The sequence below is a fragment of the Canis lupus genome, chromosome 6 (assembly GCF_003254725.2).
Source record: "Canis lupus dingo isolate Sandy chromosome 6, ASM325472v2, whole genome shotgun sequence".
NCBI classification, from domain to species: domain Eukaryota; kingdom Metazoa; phylum Chordata; class Mammalia; order Carnivora; family Canidae; genus Canis; species Canis lupus.
In genome coordinates, this window is record NC_064248.1 from 40609397 (window position 1) to 40620690 (window position 11294).

Here is an 11294-nt window from a genome sequence, read left to right on the forward strand (position 1 = left end):
CTAGAAACATCGGGGTGCAGGTGTCCCGGCGTTTCATTGCATCTGTATCTTTGGGGTAAATCCCCAACAGTGCAATTGCTGGGTTGTAGGGCAGGTCTATTTTTAACTCTTTGAGGAACCTCCACACAGTTTTCCAGAGTGGCTGCACCAGTTCACATTCCCACCAACAGTGCAGGAGGGTTCCCTTTCTCCACATCCTCTCCAACATTTGTGGTTTCCTGCCTTGTTAATTTTCCCCATTCTCACTGGTGTGAGGTGGTATCTCATTGTGGTTTGGATGTGTATTTCCCTGATGGCAAGTGATGCAGAGCATTTCCTCATGTGCTTGTTGGCCATGTCTATGTCTCCCTCTGTAAGATTTCTGTTCATGTCTTTTGCCCATTTCATGATTGGATTGTTTGTTTCTTTGCTGTTGAGTTTAATAAGTTCTTTATAGATCTTGGAAACTAGCCCTTTATCTGATACGTTATTTGCAAATATCTTCTCCCATTCTGTAGGTTGTCTTTTAGCTTTGTTGACTGTATCCTTTGCTGTGCAAAAGCTTCTTATCTTGATGAAATCCCAATAGTTCATTTTTGCTTTTGTTTCTCTTGCCTTCATGGGTGTATCTTGCAAGAAGTTACTGTGGCCAAGTTCAAAAAGGGTGTTGCCTGTGTTCTCCTCTAGGGGTTTGATGGAATCTTGTCTCAATTTAGATCTTTCATCCATTTTGAGTTTATCTTTGTGTATGTTGCAAGAGAGTGGTCTAGTTTCATTCTTCTGCATGTGGATGTCCAATTTTCCCAGCACCATTTATTGAAGAGACTGTCTTTTTTCCAGGATAGTCTTTCCTGCTTTGTCGAAGTTCACCATAAAGTTGAGGGTCCACTTTTGGATTCTCTATTCTGTTCCATTGCTCTATGTGTCTGTTTTTGTGCCAGTACCACACTGTCTTGATGACCACAGCTTTGTAGTACAACCTGAAATCTGGCATTGTGATGCCCCCAGATATGGTTTTCTTTTTTAAAATTCCCCTGGCTACTCGAGGTCTTTTCTGATTCCACACAAATCTTAAAATAATTTGTTCCAACTCTCTGAAGAAAGTCCATCATATTTTGATAGGGATTGCATTAAACATGTAAATTGCCCTGGGTAACATTGACATTTTCACAATATTAATTCTGCCAATCCATGAACATGATATATTTTTCCATCTCTTTGTGTCTTCCTCAATTTCTTTCAGATGTGTTCTATAGTTTTTAGATCCTTTGGCTCTTTGGTTAGGTTTATTCCTAGGTATCTTATGCTTTTGGGTGCAATTGTAAATGGGATTGACTCCTAATTTCTCTTTCTTCAGTCTCATTGTTAGTGTATAGAAATGCCACTGACTTCTGGGCATTGATTTTGTATCCTGCCACACTGCCAAATTGCTGTATGAGTTCTAGCAATCTTGGGGTGGAGACTTTTGGGTTTTCAATGTAGAGTATCATGTCATCAGCGAAGAGGGAGAGTTTGACTTCTTTGCCAATTTGAATGCCTTTTATGTCTTTTTGTTGTCTAATTGCTGAGGCTAGGACTTCTAGTACTATGTTGAATAGCAGTGGTGAGAGTGGACATCCCTGTCTTGTTCCTGATGTTAGGGGAAAGGCTCCCAGTGTTTCCCCATTGAGAATGATATTTGCTGTGGGCTTTTCATAGATGGCTTTTAAGATGTTGAGGAATTTTCCCTCTATCCCTACACTCTGAAGAGTTTTGATCAGGAATGGATGCTGTATTTTGTCAAATGCTTTCTCTGCGTCTATTGAGAGGATCATATGGTTCTTGGTTTTTCTCTTGCTGATATGATGAATCACATTGATTGTTTTACAAGTGTTGAACCAGCCTTGCATGCCGGGGATGAATCCCACTTGGTTATGGTGAATAATCTTCCTAATGTATGGTTGTATCCTATTAGCTAGTATCTTGTTGAGAATTTTTGCATCCATGTTCATCAGGGATATTGGTCTATAATTCTCCTTTTTGGTGGGGTCTTTGTCTGGTTTTGGAATTAAGGTGATGCTTGGATGCCAGTTTATTCACACAGAAAGAGGAGCATGATTAGCACAATAGCCACTGTCATAAAGCATTCTCCCACACTGACCTGACATTGTGGTTGCCTTGGAACAGAACAGAGTAACAAGGTAGACTCTAGCATCACAAATTTGGATCCCAATCCTGGTTCTCCTTCTTAGTATATATGTACATTAAACAAGTCATTCTAGCCATTAGCCTCAATTTCCTCACCCATCACCTCTGGATAATAATTTTTCTTATAGGACCATTGTGAGGATTGAATGAGATCACCTATGTAACACACCTTGTACTGTGCCTAGCACATATTAGGTATTTAATAAATTTTAGCCATTGTAATTATTCCCAGGCTGGGGATCTGAATTCCTTGGATAGCTGAGGAGCAATGATGGGTGCTGGGAGTGTTTGCACACTAATCTTTGTGTATGGGTTAAATGACATGTTTCAAACATGAATTTATTAGTTTTTAATACAGATTTTAAATAAAGTACCAACTCATTTGAAAATTCTAGTTGCTTTTTCCTGTATTTCCTCAGTTGGTAGAGGAGGAAAACAACTACCACTCTCCCTCTATGTGTTTGCAGAGAGGAGTCTATAAATTAATTTTTTTAAATTTTAGAAATGGTTCTCCCTACTTCAAAAAGCCTACTATTAGAATCTGGCAGAGAGGAAACAGACTTTTCAAAAGTGGTAAATTTCCTACTCTGGAGTTGTTTAAGTATAGACTGGAAGATATCTGAGGTCACCTTGTAAAGGACTTTTGATTGTCAACAGACAATGGATTTGCTGACCATTAAAGACTCTTCTGACCCCTTTGATTCTTACCATTCTCCCAAGAGGGAGGCAAACTAGACTCTATTGCTCATATATACAGATGAGGAAATGGATAACAAGAACTTGATGAAATTTTACAGTCAGATGTGTAGCCTGAACTGAAGCTCAGACTTGCTGACTCCTGGTCCTATGTTTGTTTACTTTCTTTTTGCTGAATTCTATGTTTCTACTAATGCAGCCTAAGACTATTATCTTTTGCAACAACTTTATCATATTGTTGCTTCACACGGAGTTTCTTTCAGAAACCGACTCAAATCTCACTCATTGTGTGATTGATAAATTGATTTTTTACAACCCTAGGCATATTTTCATTATATACATCATTGTGTTTTGTGTCACTTGTTTACAGTTTACATCTCCTACTAATAGGTAAGCTCCTTGGAGGCAAGTACTATTTTTTATGCATCTTCATATCTCTAGTGAATTTGATAGTTCTTGGCATTTCAAAGATGAGACTATAGGTGAAGTTGAGGAATGCTATGACTCCCACCCCACAGAAAAGTGACTTCTTTTTATCCAGAACAAATAATGGGCATAGAGTTCTGGAAGGAAGTACTGGAAAACTAAGAGTGGTTGGGTGAACTTTCTGCAGGGTACAGGTCTCATTTGCTTGAGACTGACCAGGGAGTATGTGCATTCATAAGGAGGAAGACCCCCTCATGGACATGCTATACAGGCCAGAAAGTACCACATACAGCCAGTGTCATCCAGTCATTGGTTGTTCTCCTTACTGATGAACATAAGCATTCTGTGGAGTTGAACAAGGCCATTATTGGGAGATGCAGTGCAAAGGTCAAGATATAACTAAGTAATAGCTACTACATTGGTCCCATATCAACTCCAATGACCATGGAGCAAATAACATCCCAGAGGGAAATAAATCTCTCCTGCATGGCCTACTAGGCCTAGGACCTATGATCTTACACTGACAGTGATTTACACTGGCAGATCCCGGGGGTATAACTCAATAGAATATTCTAAAAGGATAATGACATTAGGAATCACCAAAATGGCACCTGGGTCTCCCTGGCTGCATCTACTTCTGGAATATAGATTCAGTCAGAGAAAAGCAAATACCATATGATTTCATTCATATGTGGAATTTAAAAAACAAAATAAATGAACATAGGAGAGAAAAGAGGCAAACCAAAAAACAGACTCTTAGCTGTATAGAACAAACTGATGGTTACCAGAGGGGAGGTGAGTGGGGGGATGGGGGAAATAGGTAATGGGGATTAAAGAATGCACTTGCAATAAGCACCAGGTGTTGTATGTAAGTAATGAATCACTAAGTTCTAACCTGAAATTAATATTACACTGTATGTTAACTAACTGGAATTTAAATAAAAGCTTGGGGGAAAATAGATTTAGTAGCATGAAGATTAACAGAAGAGTCTACTACCTGTGAGAGTTGCAACTTGGGACAACCTGATTGAGAATTATCCTGGGAGGATCTAATGCAAGACAGTGAGAATGCATCACCACTCCACATCTCATGATTTCAGAAGTTTCCTTCCTATTCAGCAAGGGACTTTTTCTACTTCCATAAATATCCATGGCATTTTGCTTATACCTGGGACCATTACCGTGGTGAGAATCCTGCACCAAAGTTTTCCCATTCCCATGGTCATGCAATAGTTGGACCACTTCCTTTGCACCAACATCATGGTAAAAATGGCTTCTCAATGCCCACATGGGAGAGTATTGGGACCACAGCAGGGGAAAGGTAATGGGCAAAGATGCAATCAGGTAAGCCATCAACAACAGGTGAGATAGCAACCCAGCTTATTCTCCACCTGTCCTTTAGGGCAGCAGTCCTGATTCCACAGTTGCTAAGACAGGGTTGGGGGAATAAAAAGAAAAGGGCATGGGAAGGGATATCTGGATTGGGTCCCCAAATCACAGTTGTTCAGCACCAGAAAACTTCCTGTCCTCAGTCTCCTAGGTTCCTAACAGATGGCTGAGAACAGATGGATTGTTGCTGGGAATGGCTCTATTTAGGATATTTATAGTATTGGAAAGCAATCCAGTTAGCACACCAGTTGGAGTGAACACTAGGCTTAAGCAATTTGTCTTTGTGTTCACTTCTCTTCATTCTTCTGCTCTCATCCTCTGTGGGTAATAAGAAACACGAAATAGCTATCAGGTTAGGTTTGGAGATTGTCTTAGTTTGCTCTGGCTGCTATAACAAAATGCCACTGATCAGGTGATTTACATAACAGAAATTTATTTTCTCATGGTTCTGGAGGTTGGAAAGTCCAAGATCAAGGTTCTGGCAGGATTCAGCTTCTGGTGAGAGCTCTCTTCCTGGCTTGCAGACAGTAGTCTTCTGGCTGTATTCTCACAAGGGATATAGAGACAGAGATAGATTTAGTATCTCTTTTTATAATGGCACAGTTCCATTGGATCAGGGGCTCCATCCTTGTAACCTCATTTAACCTTAAGTACCTCCTTTAAAGGAATTCTATCCCCAATACATGTGAATGACCCTCTCATGACCATCTTTTTCTCAGGAAGCCCACAACAATACAACAGACTATATATAAATCTAGGTCTGAGGGAGAGATCCTGGGCCTTAGATGTTGGGGTTTTTCAACCTTATTAATTTCTAAAGAACCAACCTCTTCCTAGTGATATTAGGATATAGACTCTACCAGCAGAACCTTGGCTTTCAGCTCTACCCACTATCTCAGCATTCATCAATTGGGAGAACATTTGGCTTTCCACAGGTGTGATCTTAACCCTTGTGATTACAGCATTGCTAGTAGGTGGAAACTTGGCTGATGTCCTGATCCACATGTCAGCTCTCTGCCAGAATGCATTACAACACACCCTAGGTCATAGGCTATTGTTGGTGCTAGAGGCAGCAAACCAACTTCCTCTCCAGGAGGCCAGCCTACCCATCAGTTAAAGGGTTGCTATCATCAGTTAAGTCAGCTATCTTCCAAGAAAAATTGATAAAGAACCATCATATAAAGGGCTAGTTTCCAAGATCTATAAAGAACTTATTCAATTCAACAGCAAAGAAACAAACAATCCAATCATGAAATGGGCAAAAGACATGAACAGAAATCTCACAGAAGAAGACATAGACATGGCCAACACGCACATGAGAAAATGCTCTGCATCACTTGCCATCAGGGAAATACACATCCAAACCACAATGAGATACCACCTCACACCAGTGAGAATGGGGAAAATTAACAAGGCAGGAAACCACAAATGTTGGAGAGGATGTGGAGAAAAGGGAACCCTCTTGCACTGTTGGTGGGAATGTGAACTGGTGCAACCACTCTGGAAAACTGTGTGGAGGTTCCTCAAAGAGTTAAAAATAGACCTGCCCTATGACCCAGCAATTGCACTGTTGGGGATTTACCCCAAAGATACAGATGCAATGAAATGCCAGGACACCTGCACCCCGATGTTTCTAGCAGCAATGTTCACAATAACCAAACTGTGGAAGGAGCCTTGGTGTCCATCGAAAGATGAATGGATAAAGAAGATGTGGTTTATGTATACAATGGAATATTACTCAGCCATTAGAAACGACAAATACCCACCATTTGCTTCAACGTGGATGGAACTGGAGGGTATTATGCTGAGTGAAGTAAGTCAATCGGAGAAGGACAAACATATGTTCTTATTCATTTGGGGAATATAAATAATAGTGAAAGGGAATAGAAGGGAAGGGAGAAGAAATGGGTAGGAAATATTAGAAAGGGAGACAGAACATAAAGACTCCTAACTCTGGGAAACGAACTATGGGTGGTGGAAGGGGAGGAGGGCGGGGGGTGGGGGTGAATGGGTGACGGGCACTGAGGGGGGCACTTGACGGGATGAGCACAGGGTGTTATTCTGTATGTTGGCAAATTGAACACCAATAAAAAATAAATTTATTATTAAAAAAAAAGAACCATCATAACCAAGACACGTCTTGGTTAAGTTATTGAGTTCTTCAGGCACCAGAAAGAAAAATTTATCAACTAACTTAAAATGTGTGGGTTGATGAAGGGGTAGTGAGTACTCACTGGCCTCAAATATTCCCACAATAATATTTGATGTCAGAGCACAATAGAGCAATGCCTACTATCTAAGGCTAAGTTTTTCTGGAAGTAGTTGATATGAGAGTAATTTATTTGGGAGTGGAATCCAGGAAGGAGGAATAAAAGATGAAAGAATCAAGCAGGGAGAAAAGGGAGGAACACTACAAAAATATATTAAGTTGGTTATTGCTAGAGGCCATTGGATGCTCAGTCCCTTGGGAGTGTCTTAGAAGTCTTATGAAATGTGTTTCTAGACCACCCAGAGAAGGAAAGTGCAAAGACCGTGGTCCTTTGACATCCCAGAGATGAGATTAACTCCTCTGCATGTGTAGGTTGTCAATACTTTAGTGGAAGCCTATATCTATGAAGCCCCATATAAGGAGCCAGAAACGCATCACACATGCCTGAAGCAAGGTACTACAACTCCATGAAGGTGATTGAAACTTATGCAGATGGCTTGTTGCAGTTGTGGCTGAAGTTAAAAAGTAAGGCAGTGAAAATTTGAAATAGTGCTAAGAGGTTTTGTCTACACCTACAGAGTTCTGATGAAAAGAAAGTATTAACCTGTCATATCATACTCTGCTGAGAAATTTTGCAAGTAAAAAAGGAACAGGCAGACATTCTCACATGTGAGGGGACTCTGTCTGTAGCAGCCACAACACAACTTAAATAAAACTTTTCAGCTGCAAAATCAGCCAACAACAACAACAGTAACAAAAAGTAAATGAAATGCCATAGGAGCAGAAATATCTCAATATGCAATGGCATATTTTTTTTCTAAAAAGAACTGATATAAAATTTTAAGAAAATGAGTGAGCCAAGAACTCTATGTCTAACAAGCTATAGATCAAGTATAAAAGCAATAGTCAGGCATTTTCATACCTGTGGGAAAACAGAAGACCACAACTTCAAGCCCTTCTTGGTAAGCAAAACCAAAACAAAGGAGGAGATGAACTGGAGAATTCAGTGTTAGAGAAACTGTAGTAAAAGTACTCATCATGAGCATTGTGTTAATTTAAACATAAAAGTTTAGTTCTAAAAAAAAAAAGGTTTAGTTCTATAAAATGAAGTGATATTAAAATTTTTGAGCAAATGAAAATAACAAAGTCTAGAGGTGAAAGTATTGGAAGAGTGTTAAATGTTTAGTTTTCATACCTCTAATATTGAAGCATGAGCTTAAACACATAAGTCCAGCTCCTATTTTCCATCATCTTTCATTCTTTTTCTTTTTTTTTTATTATTTATGATAGTCACAGAGAGAGAGAGAGAGAGGCAGAGACACAGGCAGAGGGAGAAGCAGGCTCCAAGCACCGGGAGCCCGATGTGGGATTCGATCCCGGGTTTCCAGGATCGCACCCTGGGGCAAAGGCAGGCGCCAAACCGCTGCGCCACCCAGGGATCCCTCATCTTTCATTCTTAACCCAATTCTTTGCTTTCCTTTGAGGCACATCAGATGGATTTGTATATTCTATTTTCAATTCTTTTCCTTCCATTCTTTATTAAACCTACTCCACTCAAGCTTTTGCCACCAAGCAAGGTACTGCCTCTGCTCTGGGTATGACTGACATGTTGAATCTCATGGTCACTCACAGAGCACACCCTACTTAACCAAACTGGCTGTATTAGACACAGTTGATCACTTTTTCCTCTTTCCAGACTCTTGAACTCTCTTGTGTTCTCCCTCATGCATCTCTCCCTCTTTGGTCTTCATTACTCATTGCTACTTTTCTCTGCAGCCTCTGGAATGCCCAGGGCTCAGCCCTTGGACTCTTTCCTTTCCCTTTCCACACTTATCTCATAAAGATCTCATCCAGTTTATTGACTTTAAATATTAACTACATTTCAACCTCCAAAACTTTCATGTCCACCTGCCTTCTCAACATTTCCTACTAGAAATCCAATAGGAATCTTAATTTAACATGTCCAAAACTGAGATCATAATCCTCCTCCAGAACCCTTCAGCTTTCTCATTTCAGTCAATGGCAACTCTATATTTGTAATTTCTCAGGTCAAAATGCTAGGATTATTCTTGAATCCTTCCCTCTCCCAGCCATACTCTACATACAGTCCATGAAGAAATCTGTTTAGTTAAAAAAAAAAAAAAAGCTTTAAAACAGAGCCTAAATTCAATAACTTCTGACCACTCTCTCCTGCTGCTACCCTATTCTGAGCCATCATCTCTCGCCTAAATCACTGCAATAGCCTCCAAGCTACATTCTCAGCAAAGCAGCCAAATTATTTTAAAATAGAAGTAAAATCATTTGTCTGCTTAAAAGCTTTCAATGTCTCCTCATTGCTTCAAAATAAAGGCAGAAGTCTTTATAATGCTCTGTAAAGCCTTAAGCCATGGATCTGCAAGCTACTGTCTGAGGGCCAAATGTGACCTTTGCTTATTTTTTGTACAGTAGCCTGGGAGCTAAGAATGATTTTTACATTTTCAAATGAGTGGGGAAAAAAAAAAACAAAGAAGGACATGTAGTGACACATGAAAATTATGCAAAATTCAAATTTCAGCATCCATAAATAACCTTTTATTGGAACACAGCCATGCATATTCGTTTATGCATTGTCTCTGGCTGCTTTCACCACTACAACAGCAGGGTTGAGTAGTAGCAGTGAGACCATATGGCCCACAAAGCCTAAAATATTTACTAACTGGCCCTTTACAGAACAAGTTTGCCAACTGCTGCTTTAAACAATCTGTTCACTCCTGACGATATCTCTTATAACTTGCTCCTCAACCCCCTCTGCCTTTGCTCCCTTTTCTCCAGACTGGTCTCCTTCAGTATGTCAGTAATTTTTCCTTAGGAGCTTTGTATGAATCTTTCCCACCACAACACTGTCCCCCAGATAGCCACAAGGCTAACATCTTCATCCCTTTATTCAGTTAATTTGTGAGCTCCATATAAAATGAAAACGTGGGACCCCATGTTCAAAAATTATTAAGAATCCGACACGTTAACAGCAGAGCATTAAAGCAAGCACGTAGGTAATGCACCTAAGAAACTGGCTGACCACCCCATTTCAAACAGTGACTTCTCCCCTGGAAGCCTCCAGCCCCTGTTCCTTCCATTTTTTTTATAACACTTTTCAGCATCCAGCATACTGTATAGTTCATGTATTTATTATATTTATTATTTAATATCTGCCTTCCTGGCTAAAATGTAAGCTCCATGATGGACAGGGATCTTTCTCTCATTTTTGTATTCTAATACATTGAATTGTGCCTGAAATCTAGTAGGTGCTCAGTAAGTAATTATATAAATTTTATTGAAAAAGTGTATGAAATTCAGCAATTTTCATATTATTATTTTAAACTCAAGTAAAATAAAATACTTTGTTATTATAAAGAGCATTTCTACTTGTGATTTACAAAATTATTCTGTCTCTTCTTTCATTTGTACAAATAATGGCTAATGAATACATGACACTAATAAGTACTAAGAAATATAGCTGATGGAGATAACCTTCTAGGGAACTGCTGTTTTTATTTTGTAACTTTGTAGTATTTTTAACTCCTAATTTATGTACATGTATTATTTCCGCCAAAACTAAGGTTGATCTTTAAAAAGATAAAGGGTAAGAATTGAAAAAAGTTGTGTGAGTCCTCAGATTGAAAATGACATTGTCAAAGGGAAAAAAATAAAACCATACCTAAACAGAAAATTAAATATAAACTAAAATAGTGAAGCTGCAGAACTTCATTGAAGAGAAATGTAAATCTTGGTAAGAAAGGGGAAAGAAATAACAATGATTAAATTGACATATACTTCAATGAATCCTTTTCTTATCTTCAAAAACCATAGCATAAAGCTCTTCAGAGCAAAGCATTCTTCATTATTAGAGATATGATTTAGGGAGTAAAAACAGGCAAAATGGGAAAAGTAGCCTTCATCCAGGACTCTGTCCTATTGATTTTATTTCGGTCTGGTATGCTTATTTGTGCAAAACTTTGTAAGCACTGAGGGATCTTCGTCTAGCCAGGTCTGCATGTTCCCAGTTGCTCTCACTGTTGATTTATACTATCTAGGTAGAATTTTCTTGACTTCTGCTAAAATAAGAAAGTGTGATGTTTATCTGCAATACACCTACTAACTCTAATCCTTTTATTACTGTAGTTGGTATTTGTCGTTTGTGGTCATCCAACATCTTTGTACACTATACCTACGGTTTGATAATTTCTTCCTTGTGAATCCCACTTTTCCAAGTAGAAGTAAGAAACTTATATTTCCTGTCTCCCACACAGCTAGTGAGCAGGCCTGTGACCCACAATCTGCCAATCAGTGGGAGTCTTGCATTACAAAGTAAGTAACATGAGAAGTGGCCTTATGTGAGAGAATCCACCTTCCAAGAAGTGCAATGGCGAAT